The 12930-nt window shown below is 42.2% G+C and overlaps 1 pseudogene across 1 annotated transcript; it reads right to left on the reverse strand.

Annotated features, from left to right (window-relative positions):
- Window positions 1-1101: 1101 nt before the first annotated feature.
- Window positions 1102-3682, reverse strand: LOC117094467 (annotated as a pseudogene). The gene is made up of 2 exons (XR_004441559.1): window positions 3513-3682; window positions 1102-3188 (listed from the first exon to the last, which is right to left on the reverse strand). The product of XR_004441559.1 is annotated as a stress-70 protein, mitochondrial-like (transcript).
- Window positions 3683-12930: the final 9248 nt, after the last annotated feature.

A 12930-nucleotide genomic window follows, 5' to 3' on the forward strand; every position in this document is an offset into this window, starting at 1 on the left:
AATGAATGAGTGAATGAAGGTGAGCCCAATAGAGTTTTCATCCCAAGATGAAATTGGATGACAACTGGTACAATATTGAGCTCTGAGGGAAGGGCAGGACAAGTAGGTTGATGGAATGAGATGAACACCATGACAGTATTATGTACAATGTGCCATGGTGATATGGTTTGGCTGTGTCCCCACCCAGATCTCATCTTGAATTCCCATGTGTTGTGGGAGGAACCTGGTGGGAGGTAATTGAATCACAGGGGCAGGTCTTTCCCATGCTGTTCTCATGGAGTGAGTAAGTCTCATGAGAGCTAATGGTTTTTAAAAGGGAATTTCCCTGCACAAGCTCTCTCTTTGCCTGCTGCCATCCATGTAAGACATGACTTGCTCCTCCTTGCCTTCTACCGTGATTGTGAGGCCTCCCCAGCCATGTGGAACTATAAGTCCATTAAACCTCTTTTTCTTGCCAGTCTCAGGTATGTCTTTATCAGCAGTGTGAAAACTGACTAATACCCATTGGAAATAAGGCTGTAAAGACAGGTTCCTCTTCAAACTCATGATGCCAGAAGTTGTTTCTTCTTTTTATAAAAGAGAAAAAACTAACTTCATAATTTTACTTTATTTTATTTTTTTGCTTTTCATATTTATCTAAAAAAAAATCCAGAATGGGTAAGAGAACAATCATCAAGGATGTAGGTGCCAGACATAGGACAGAAGATAGCTGGAAAAGTATGCCTGAAGGAAGTTAAGGGTCTAGCCTCATGCCTACATTGTTTTAATAGCTGTACCTAACATAAATAGCTAAGCTTTCCATTGTTCTAGATACCTCTGCCCCATCTACAAGCATGGCACAGATGGCTTGCTTTGCAAGGCCTCAGTTGAGGACCCCATGTACACACAGGCCAGTACAGCAGTACTAGGCTGACTAGAAGGATCTCATCCCCATATGTGGTCTCATTTCAAATCTATGGCTGACTACCTTCATTGTTGTGTGCAAGATGGTTTCACCTCTTGAAAATATGGCCACTTTAGCATTAAATAGTTAAATCTTTATAATTATCAATTCATCCTACCTCCTTTTACATGCAGCTGAAAAATGACAGGTTAGGGACATAGAACATTGTGAACTTTATACTGTTAGAATCACCATCCATTAAATGATCACTAGCTAATGGTCACTAAATTTACAAATTAAGGAAATTATATGTAGAATACTGCAAAAACACAGTAAAAAGACTGAAGTTTGCCCATTTCTGCTCAGGAAGTCTCTTCACTCCTAAGCTTCATATGTTGTCCTTCTGGCTTCAAAATTTCTGCTATTATTACTGTTTTTCCTCCTTTTCATCTTCCTTTTGTTCCCGAGTGCCAGAACTTCCACAGCCTTCTCGCTCAGATGCTATCTTTTTGTATGCCATTTCAAAGAGCTTCAATGATGCCTGCTGAAGAGAGGATGCTGCCTGTCTAATGTTTTCTCCTGTTTTGCTGTCTTTTCTAGCTAGGAGCTCCCTCATTTTGGAAATCTCTTCTTTCAGCTTGTTGCACTATCAGCAAGTAATTGGTCCTTGAATTTTTCTATCTTGGTTTCTGTGGTGTGTATGATTCCTTCAGCCACATTAACTGCTTCAACTCATTCCTTCTTTTGCTGGTCTTCCTTAGCATATTTCTGTGCATTTTTAACCATATTTTCAACATCATCTTTGCTTAACCCACCAGAAGACTGGATTACAATCTGCTGCTCACGTCCTGTGCCTTTATCTTTAGCAGAAACATGTATGATCCCATTGGCATCAATGTCAAATGTAACTTCAATCTGAGAAACTCCACGAGGGGCTGGTGGAATTCCAATCAAAGTAAACTGTCCAAGGAATTTGTTGTCTCCAGCCATCTCTCTCTCACCCTGACACACTTTAGTTTCCACTTATGTCTGATCATCAGCGGCAGTAGAGAATACCTGGCTCTTCTTGGTTGGAATAGTGGTATTCCTATTAATAAGTTTGGTAAAGACACCTCGCAGAGTTTCAATACCAGAGACAGGGGAATGACATCAAGGAGCAGCACATCTGTAACATCGCTGGCCAACACACCTCCCTGAATGGCAACTCCAATGGGCACAGCCTCATCAGGATTGACAGCTTTACTTGGGGCTCTGCCAGAAAAATCCTGCACAATCTGCTGAACCTTGGGCATCCTAGTCATGCCACCCACAAGAATCACTTCTCCTATGTCACTCTTGCTGACTTCTGCATCTTGCATAGCTTTTTGGCATGGAGTGATAGTCCTCCTGATTAGATCAGTGACAATCCCTTCAAATTGAGCACGGGTCAACTTCATATTCATATGCTTGGGTCCAGAAGAATCCATTGTAAGATAGGGCAAATTGATGTCAGTCTGCACAGATGAGGAGAGTTCACATTCAGCCTTTTCAGCAGCTTCCCGTACCCTCCGAAATGCCACATTGTCTCTGGTCAAATAGGCCCCCGTCTCTCTCTTGAAGTCCTTCACAATGTGCTGTAGCAAGGCCTGGTCAAAGTCTTCCCCACCTAAGAGTGTCCCCATGTGTGGATTTCACCTCAAATACTGCTTTCTGAATTTCCAGGATAGAAATATCAAAAGTTCCACTACCCAAATCATATACAGCAATGACTTTGTCTTCTGATTTGTCTAGACCATAGGCAAGAACAGCAGCTGTGGACTCATTAATCACCCAAAGCACATTCAGTCCAGGTATCTGGCCAGCATCTTTAGTGGTCTGTCTCTGCAAGTCATTGAAATAAGCTAGGACTATGATCACAGCATTTTTTGCTGTGTGCCCCAAGTAATTTTCTGCAGTCTCTTTCATCTTCATCGACACAAATGCTCCGATCTGACTTGGAGAATACAGTTTCCCATGAGCCTCAATCCAGGCATCACCATTGGAGGCACGCACAATTTTAAAGGGAACATTTTTAATGTCTTTCTGTACTTCAGGATCATCATATCGCCGGCTAATGAGACGCTTGGTAGCACAGAATGTATTGTTTGGTCTGGTGACAGCCTGTCGCTTGGCAGGCATGCCAACAAGTTGCTCACTATCTGCTGTAAAGGCCACAACTGAAGGGATGGTTCTGGCACCTTCGGCATTCTCCAGCACCTTTGCTTGTGTGCCTTCCATAACTGCCTCGTAGGAGTTGGTAGTACCGAAATCAGTACCAACAACTGCTCTCTTTTTTTTTTTTTTTTTTTTTTTTTTTTTTTTTTTTTTTTTTGAGACGGAGTCTCGCTCTGTCGCCCAGGCTGGAGTGCTGTGGCCGATCTCAGCTCACTGCAAGCTCCGCCTCCCGGGTTTATGCCATTCTCCTGCCTCAGCCTCCCGAGTAGCTGGGACTACAGGTGCCCGCCACCTCACCCGGCTAATTTTTTGTATTTTTAGTAGAGACGGGGTTTCACCGTGTTAGCCAGGATGGTCTCGATCTCCTGACCTCGTGATCCGCCCGTCTCGGCCTCCCAAAGTGCTGGGATTACAGGCTTGAGCCACCGCGCCCGGCCCAACAACTGCTCTCTTGATTGCTTCCGATGCATAATCCCGCCTTGAAACAACTCTGGAAGCCTCATGACTAAGGCCATTCCAGCCATCCTGGTGGAGGGCGGCCGTAGGACCCCGGGAGGCTGCGGTACCCACTAGACCGGCTGTTGCAGCTCAGCTGGCGCTTATCATGGCGGCTAGATGGAGGAGTAGGAGGCAGCAAACAGGTGCTCGGGCGGCTGGGAGCTGCGCGGTGTGGTCATAATTTTATAATATTTAAAAGTTGCATGCAATCAAGTGCATAATATTAAGCATACAGTTCCAGTTTTGATAAACAGTAACCATTATGACTAGCACTATAATCAACTGGGCTACTTCTGTCCGTATCTACTGCCATTGTCTTGCATAGTTTGGCATCAGTCAGTCCTCATTGGTCTTCTCACTTCCATTCATGTTCCACTTTGACTCATTCTCCTCCAGCAGCCAAACTAATTCAATTATTACATGAGCTAGATTATTTGATAATAATCTCTACTGCTTAAATGTGCTTAGATTACTTGATACTTTGTACTACTGCTTAGATTATTTGATAATAATCGCTTAAAAGCCTCCACTAGCTCCCAATTGTTATAGAATGAACTCAAATTAGTTAACATGGCCTAAAAGGTCCAGTGTGTTCTGGTCCTTACCTTGCTCCCAGCCTTGTCTTGCACCATTCTCCTCCTTGCATTCTGTACGCCTGTAACATGGATCTTCCTTCAGTTCCTTGAATTTGCCAAGTTCTTTCTTACTCTAAAATCTAGTTAGAAACACTCTTTTCCACTCCTTTGTATCCTTCAGGTCTGTGATAGGCAGATGGTGGCCTCTCAAAGATGTTTATGTCCTAATCTCCAGGAGCCTGTGAATACATTACCTTACATGGCAAAAGGAGCTTTGTAGATGTAATTAAGTCAAGGATATTGAGATGAAAATATACACCTGGATTGTTCGGCTGTGCCCAGTTTAATCATAATAGTCATTATGAGCAAAAGAGGGAGGCAGGAGAGCCAGTCAGCAAAGGAGATGTGAAAATAGAAGCTGGGTTGAGGAGCTTGTCGGCTTTGAGGACAAAGGTGGTGATGAGCTGAGGACAGCAGGCAGCCTGTAGACACTGAAAAGGAAAGGAATGGATTCTCTTCTAGAGCCTCCAAAGAAACACAGCCCTGCCAGCATCTTGACTTCTGCCCCATAAGACCCATTTCAGACTTCTGGCTTCTAGAACTGTAAGGTAATCAATTTGTGTGGTTTTAAGTCATGAGGTTTCTAGTTATTTCTTACAACAGCAATAGAAAACTAATGCAAGTTCTCTGCTTTAAATGCTAACTTTTCAGAGACACCTTCCCCTAGCCACTCCATTTAAAATAGAGCCTGATATGGTTATGGGTTGGCTCTGTGTCACCACCAAAATCTCATGTCGAATTGTAATTCCCAATATGGGAAAGGAAAAGGACCTGGTGGGAGGTGATTGGATCATGGGGACAGATTTCCTGCTTGCTATTATAGTGATAGTGAGTGAGTTCTCACGAGATCTGATTTTTTTTTTTTATTTTTTTTTTTATTTTTTATTTTTTATTTTTTATTATACTTTAAGTTCTAGGGTACATGTGCATAACGTTTATATCATGTATAACTCCCCAATGCAATCCCTCCCTCCTCCCCCCTCCCATGATAGGCCCCAGTGTGTGATGTTCCCCTTCCCGAGTCCAAGTGATCTCATTGTTCAGTTCCCACCTATGAGTGAGAACATGCGGTGTTTGGTTTTCTCTTCTTGTGATAGTTTGCTAAGAATGATGGTTTCCAGCTGCATCCATGTCCCTACAAAGGACGCAAACTCATCCTTTTTGATGGCTGCATAGTATTCCATGGTGTATATGTGCCACATTTTCTTAATCCAGTCTGTCACAGATGGACATTTGGGTTGATTCCAAGTCTTTGCTATTGTGAATAGTGCCGCAATAAACATACGTGTGCATGTGTCTTTGTAGTAGAGTAATTTATAATCCTTTGGGTATATACCCAGTAGTGGGATGGCTGGGTCATATGGTACATCTAGTTCTAGATCCTTGAGGAATCGCCATACTGTTTTCCATAATGGTTGAACTAGTTTACAATCCCACCAACAGTGTAAAAGTGTTCCTATTTCTCCACATCCTCTCCAACATCTATTGTTTCCTGACTTCTTAATGATTGCCATTCTAACTGGTGTGAGATGGTATCTCATTGTGGTTTTGATTTGCATTTCTCTGATGGCGAGTGATGACGAGCATTTTTTCATGTGTCTGTTGGCTGTATGGATGTCTTCTTTTGAGAAATGTCTGTTCATATCCTTTCCCCATTTTGATGGGGTTGTTGTTTTTCTTGTATATTTGTTTGAGTTCTTTGTAGATTCTGGATATTAGCCCTTGTCAGATGAGTAGGTTGCAAAAATTTTCTCCCATTCTGTAGGTTGCCTGTTCACTCTGATGGTAGTTTCTTTTGCTGTGCAAAAGCTCTTTAGTTTAATGAGATCCCATTTGTCAATTTTGGCTTTTGCTGCCGTTGCTTTTGGTGTTTTAGACATGAAGTCCTTGCCCATGCCTATGTCCTGAATGGTACTACCTAGATTTCTTCTAGGGTTTTTATGGTATTAGGTCTAACATTTAAGTCTCTAATCCATCTTGAATTAATTTTCGTATAAGGGGTAAGGAAAGGATCCAGTTTCAGCTTTCTACTTATGGCTAGCCAATTTTCCCAGCACCATTATTAAATAGGGAATCCTTTCCCCATTTCTTGTTTTGTCAGGTTTGTCAAAGATCAGATGGCTGTAGATGTGTGGTATTATTTCTGAGGACTCTGTTCTGTTCCACTGGTCTATTTCTCTGTTGTGGTACCAGTACCATGCTGTTTTGGTTACTGTAGCCTTGTAGTATAGTTTGAAGTCAGGTAGCGTGACGCCTCCAGCTTTGTCCTTTTGACCTAGGATTGTCTTGGCAATGCGGGCTCTTTTTTGGTTCCATATGAACTTTAAAGCAGTTTTTTCCATTCTGTGAAGAAAGTCATTGGTAGCTTGATGGGGATGGCATTGAATCTATAATAACCTTGGGCAGTATGGCCATTTTCACGATATTGATTCTTCCTATCCATGAGCATGGTATGTTCTTCCATTTGTTTGTGTCCTCTTTGATTTCACTGAGCAGTGGTTTGTAGTTCTCCTTGAAGAGGTCCTTTACATCCCTTGTAAGCTGGATTCCTAGGTATTTATTCTCTTTGAAGCAATTGTGAATGGAAGTTCATTCCTGATTGGCTCTCTGCTTGTCTGTTACTGGTGTATAAGAATGCTTGTGATTTTTGCACATTAATTTGTATCCTGAGACTTTGCTGAAGTTGCTTATCAGCTTAAGGAGATTTGGGCTGAGACGATGGGTTTTTCTAAATATACAATCATGTCATCTGCAAACAGGGACAATTTGACTTCTTCTTTTCCTAACTGGATACCCTTGATTTCTTTCTCTGCCTGATTGCCCTAGCCAGAACTTCCAACACTATGTTGAATAGGAGTGGTGAGAGAGGGCATCCCTGTCTTGTGCCAGTTTTCAAAGGGAATTTTCCAGTTTTTGCCCATTCAGTATGATATTAGCTGTGGGTTTGTCGTAAATAGCTCTTATTATTTTGAGGTACGTTCCATCAATACCGAATTTATTGAGCGTTTTTAGCATAAAGGGCTGTTGAATTTTGTCAAAAGCCTTTTCTGCATCTATTGAGATAATCATGTGGTTCTTGTCTTGGTTCTGTTATATGCTGGATTACGTTTATTGATTTGCGAATGTTGAACCAGCCTTGCATCCCAGGGATGAAGCCCACTTGATCATGGTGGATAAGCTTTTTGATGTGCTGCTGAATCCGGTTTGCCAGTATTTTATTGAGATTTTTGCATCGATGTTCATCAGGGATATTGGTCTAAAATTCTCTTTTTTTGTTGTGTCTCTGCCAGGCTTTGGTATCAGGATGATGTTGGCCTCATAAAATGAGTTAGGGAGGATTCCCTTTTTCTATTGATTGGAATAGTTTCAGAAGGAATGGTACCAGCTCCTCCTTGTACCTCTGGTAGAATTCAGCTGTGAATCCATCTGGTCCTGGACTTTTTTCGTGGGTAGGCTATTAATTGTTGCCTCAATTTCAGAGCCTGATTGGTCTATTCAGGGATTCAACTTCTTCCTGGTTCAGTCTTGGGAGAGTGTAAGTGTCCAGGAAATTATCCATTTCTTCTAGATTTTCTAGTCGATTGCGTAGAGGCATTTATAGTATTCTCTGATGGTTGTTTGTATTTCTGTGGGGTCGGTGGTGATATCCCCTTTATCATTTTTTATTGCGACTATTTGATTCCTCTCTCTTTTCTTCTTTATTAGTCTTGCTAGCGGTCTGTCAATTTTGTTGATCTTTTCAAAAAACCAACTCCTGGATTCATTGATTTTTGGAGGGTTTTTGTGACTCTATCTCCTTCAGTTCTGCTCTGATCTTAGTTTTCTTGCCTTCTGCTAGCTTTTGAATGTGTTGCTCTTGCCTCTCTAGTTCTTTTAATTGTGATGTTAAAGTGTCAATTTTAGATCTTTCCTGCTTTCTCTTGTGGGCATTTAGTGCTATAAATTTCCTCTACACACTGCTTTAAATGTGTCCCAGAGATTCTGGTATGTTGTATCTTTGTTCTCATTGGTTTCAAAGAACATCTTTATTTCTGCTTTCATTTCGTTATGTACCCAGTAGTCATTCAGGAGCAGGTTATTCAGTTTCCATGTAGTTGAGCGGTTTTGATTGAGTTTCTTAGTCCTGGTTCTAGTTTGATTGCACTGTGGTCTGAGAGACAGTTTGTTATAATTTCTGTTCTTGTACATTTGCTGAGGAGTGCTTTACTTCCAATTATGTGGTCAATTTTGGAATAAGTGTGATGTGGTGTGCTGAGAAGAATGTATATTCTGTTGATTTGGGGTGGAGAGTTCTATAGATGTCTATTAGGTCCGCTTGGTGCAGAGATGAGTTCAATTCCTGGATATCCTTGTTAACTTTCTGTCTCGTTGATCTGTCTAATGTTGACAGTGGAGTGTTGAAGTCTCCCATTATTATTGTATGGGAGTCTAAGTCTCTTTGTAGGTCTCTAAGGACTTGCTTTATGAATCTGGGTGCTCCTGTATTGGGTGCATATATATTAGGAGAGTTAGCTCTTCCTGTTGAATTGATCCCTTTACCATTATGTAATGGCCTTCTTTGTCTCTTTTGATCTTTGATGGTTTAAAGTCTGTTTTATCAGAGACTAGGATTGCAACCCCTGCTTTTTTTGTTCTCCATTTGCTTGGTAGATCTTTCTCCATCCCTTATTTTGAGCCTATGTATGTCTCTGCATGTGAGATGGGTCTCCTGAATACAGCAGACTGATGGGTCTTGACTCTTTATCCAGTTTGCCAGTCTGTGTCTTTTAATTGGAGCATTTAGTCCATTGACATTTAAGGTTAATATTGTTATGTGTGAACTTGATCCTGTCATTATGATATTAACTGGTTATTTTGCTCATTAGTTGATGCAGTTTCTTCCTAGCCTCGATGGTCTTTACATTTTGGCATGTTTTTGCAATGGCTGGTACCGGTTGTTCCTTTCCATGTTTAGGGCTTCTTCAGGGTCTCTTGTAAGGCAGGCCTGGTGGTGACAAAATCTCTAAGCATTTGCTTATCTGTAAAGGATTTTATTTCTCTTCACTGATGAAACTTAGTTTGGCTGGATATGAAATTCTGGGTTGAAAATTCTTTTCTTTAAGAACGTTGAATATTGGCCCCCACTCTCTTCTGGCTTGTAGAGTTCTGCCAAGAGATCTGCTGTTAGTCTGATGGGCTTCCCTTTGTGGGTAACCGACCTTTCTCTCTGGCTGCCCTTAAGATTTTTTCCTTCATTTCAACTTTGGTGAATCTGGCAATTATGTGTCTTGGAGTTGCTCTTCTGGAGGAGTATCTTTGTGGCGTTCTCTGTATTTCCTGAATTTGAATGTTGGCCTGCCCTACTAGGTTGGGGAAGTTCTCCTGGATGATATCCTGAAGAGTGTTTTCCAACTTGGTTCCATTTTCCCCCTCACTTTCAGGCACCCCAATCAGACGTAGATTTGGTCTTTTTACATAATCCCATACTTCTTGCAGGCTTTGTTCATTTCTTTTTCTTCTTTTTTCTTTTGTTTCTCTTCTCGCTTCATTTCATTCATTTGATCCTCAATCGCTGATACTCTTTCTTCCAGTTGATCGAGTCGGTTACCGAAGCTTGTGCATTTGTCACGTATTTCTCGTGTCATGGTTTTCATCTCTGTCATTTCGTTTATGATCTTCTCTGCATTAATTAGTCTAGCTGTCAATTCTTCCACTTTTTTTTCAAGATTTTTAGTTTCTTTGCACTGGGTACGTAATTCCTCCTTTAGCTCTGAGAAGTTTGATGGACTGAAGCCTTCTTCTCTCATCTCGTCAAAGTCATTCTCTGACCAGCTTTGATCCGTTGCTGGCGATGGGCTGCGCTCCTTTGCAGGGGGAGATGCGCTCTTATTTTTGAATTTCCAGCTTTTCTGCCCTGCTTTTTCCCCATCTTTGTGGTTTTATCTGTCTCTGGTCTTTGATGATGGTGACGTACTGATGGGTTTTGGTATAGGTGTCCTTCCTGTTTGATAGTTTTCCGTCTGACAGTCAGAAGGACTGTCTGTTGGTCTGTTGGAGATTGCTTGAGGTCCACTCCAGACCCTGTTTGCCTGGGTATCAGCGGCAGAGGTTGCCAAAGATAGAATATTGCTGAGCAGCGAGTGTACCTGTCTGATTCTTCCTTTGGAAGTTTCCTCTCAGGGATGACTCCACCCTGTGAGGTGTGGGTGTCAGACTGCCCCTAGTGGGGGATGTCTCCCAGCTAGGCTACTCAGGGGTCGGGACCCACCTGAGCAGGCAGTCTGTCCGTTCTCGGATCTCAACCTCCGCCTTGGGAGATCCACGGCTCTCCCCAAAGCTGTCAGACAGAGTCGTTCGCCTCTGTACCGCCCCGCTGCTTCCCTATTGGACCTCAGCTGTGGGCTGTCCCCAGAGGTGGAGTCTTCAGAGACAGGCAGGTTTCCTTGAGCTGCTGTGAGCTCCACCCAGTTCGAGCTTCCCAGCGGCTTGTTTACCTACTTAAGCCTCAGCAATGGCGGGCGCCCCTCCCCCAGCCTCGCTGCTACCTTGCGGATAGATCGCCACAGACTGCTGTGTTAGCAGTGAGGGAGGCTCCGTGGGCGTGGGACCCTCCCGGCCAGGTGTGGGATATATTCTCCTGGTGTGCCTGTTTCCTTAAGCGCAGTATTGGGGTGGGAGTTACGCGATTTTCAGGTGTTATGTGTCTCAGTTCCCCTGGCTAGGAAAACGGATTTCCTTCCCCCTTGCGCTTCCAGGTGAGGCGATGCCTCGCCCTGCTTCAGCTCACGCTGGTCAGGCTGCAGCAGCTGACCAGCACCGATTGTCCGCACTCCCTAGAGAGATGACCCCAGTACCTCAGTTGAAAATGCAGAAATCACCGGTCTTCTGTGTTACTCGCTCTGGGAGTTGGAGACTGGAGCTGTTCCTATTCGGCCATCTTGCTCCGCCCCTCCAATTCTCCTTCAGTAACTTCCACTCACAGCACCTGGTCCAAAATATTGTAATCAGTTTTTAATTAATTAACACATCAACCCTGTAATCCCAGCACTTTGGGAGGTCAAGGCAGGAGGATTGCTTGAGTCCAGGAGTTCAAGATCAGCCTGGGCAATACAGCAAGACTCTGTCTTCAAAGGTGTTCGCAGCCGCTGCCATGCTGCCATCGAGATCTGATTATTTAAGTGTATGCCACTTTCCCCGTTGCTCTCTCTCTCCTGTCACCATGTGAAGATGTGCTTGCTTCCCCTTTGCCTTCTGCCATAATTGTAAGTTTACTGAGGCCTCCCCCACTGTGCCTCCTGTACAGCCTGCAGAACTGTGAGTCAGTTAAACCTCTTTTCTTCATAAATTACCCAGTCTCAGGTATGCCTTTTTAGCAGCGCGAGAACGGACTAATACGGAACCCTTTACCCCATGCCTTAACAGGTCTCAACCCCATTCCCACCCAGCAGTCTCTATGCCACTCCTGTGCTTGTTTCCTGTATCGTAACACTCACCATTTGTATTATAATTATCTTTTATTTATTCTTTATCATTGTTGCCAGAATGTCTGCTCTGTGAGGACAAGGATAACATCTCATATACCATTGTATCGTCAGGAACTAGTATTGAAGCTGCAATTTTTAAATTATGTGCTTAATCAGTATTTAATAATGATTCATTTCTGTGCTGTCCAATATAGTAACCACTAGTCACATGTGACTTTTGATCATTTGCAACACAGCTAGTCTAAACTGAGATGTGTTGCAAGTGAAAAATACATTTTGAAGTCTCACTATAATAAAAGAATGTAAAATGTCTTAATACTACTTTTTTGTTGATTATATGTTGAAATGATGACATTTTGGACATACTAGGTTAAATAAATATATTATTGAAATTAATGCTGAATTATTAAAATTAATGTTACTTCTTTTTGCTTTTATTAACATGGCTACCAAGACATTTAAAATTATGTATGTGATTTATGTTCTATTTCTATTTCACAGTGCTTAGATTGTGGATATCTTGAAAGAAAACCCCACATTTTATTTCACTTTGTATGAACCAAAATTATTTGCACATAGTAGCTTCTCAATAGTTTGCTGCATGAATGCTTGTTAACTTATTTTATTAAGAATATATAACATTGGCTGGGCTTGGTGGCTCACGCCTGTAATCCCAGCACTTTGGGAGGCTGAGGCAGACGCATCACCTGAGGTCAAGAGTTCGAGAACAGCCTGGCCAACATGGTGAAACCCCGTCTCTACTAAAAATACAAAAAAAATTAGCCAGGTGTGGTGGCAGGTGCCTGTAATTCCAGCTACTTGGGAGGCTGAGGTTGGATAATTGCTTGAACCCAAGAGGTGGAGGTTGCAGTGAGCTAAGAATGCACCATTGTACTCCAGCCTGGGTAACAAGAGTGAAACTCTATCTAAAAAAAATAAAATAAAAAATAACATTGTACCAATGCATAAAATTGGGCCAAAGGAGAAGATTTGCATTCAGCAATTTTTATCAACTAGATATTTGTGGTTACATGTGATACTTTTTACCAGATAAATTTTCTAGCTGCTTTAAAATTAATGTTATTAATATATGTTATCAATCTGCAATTGAAAACAGAGCTAGATGGCAAATGTGATGACTTAGACGTTCTTGTACAGTTTAGTGCAATGAGATTCTACCTTCAGGGGCACAGCTTTTTCCTAAGAACACCCACTTTCTTATGAAACAGTTAAAAGTCTGTCTACGAAAATGTACTAG

This window comes from Trachypithecus francoisi, unplaced genomic scaffold, assembly GCF_009764315.1.
Source record: "Trachypithecus francoisi isolate TF-2019V2 unplaced genomic scaffold, Tfra_2.0 Lachesis_group13, whole genome shotgun sequence".
Taxonomy (NCBI): Eukaryota; Metazoa; Chordata; class Mammalia; order Primates; family Cercopithecidae; genus Trachypithecus; species Trachypithecus francoisi.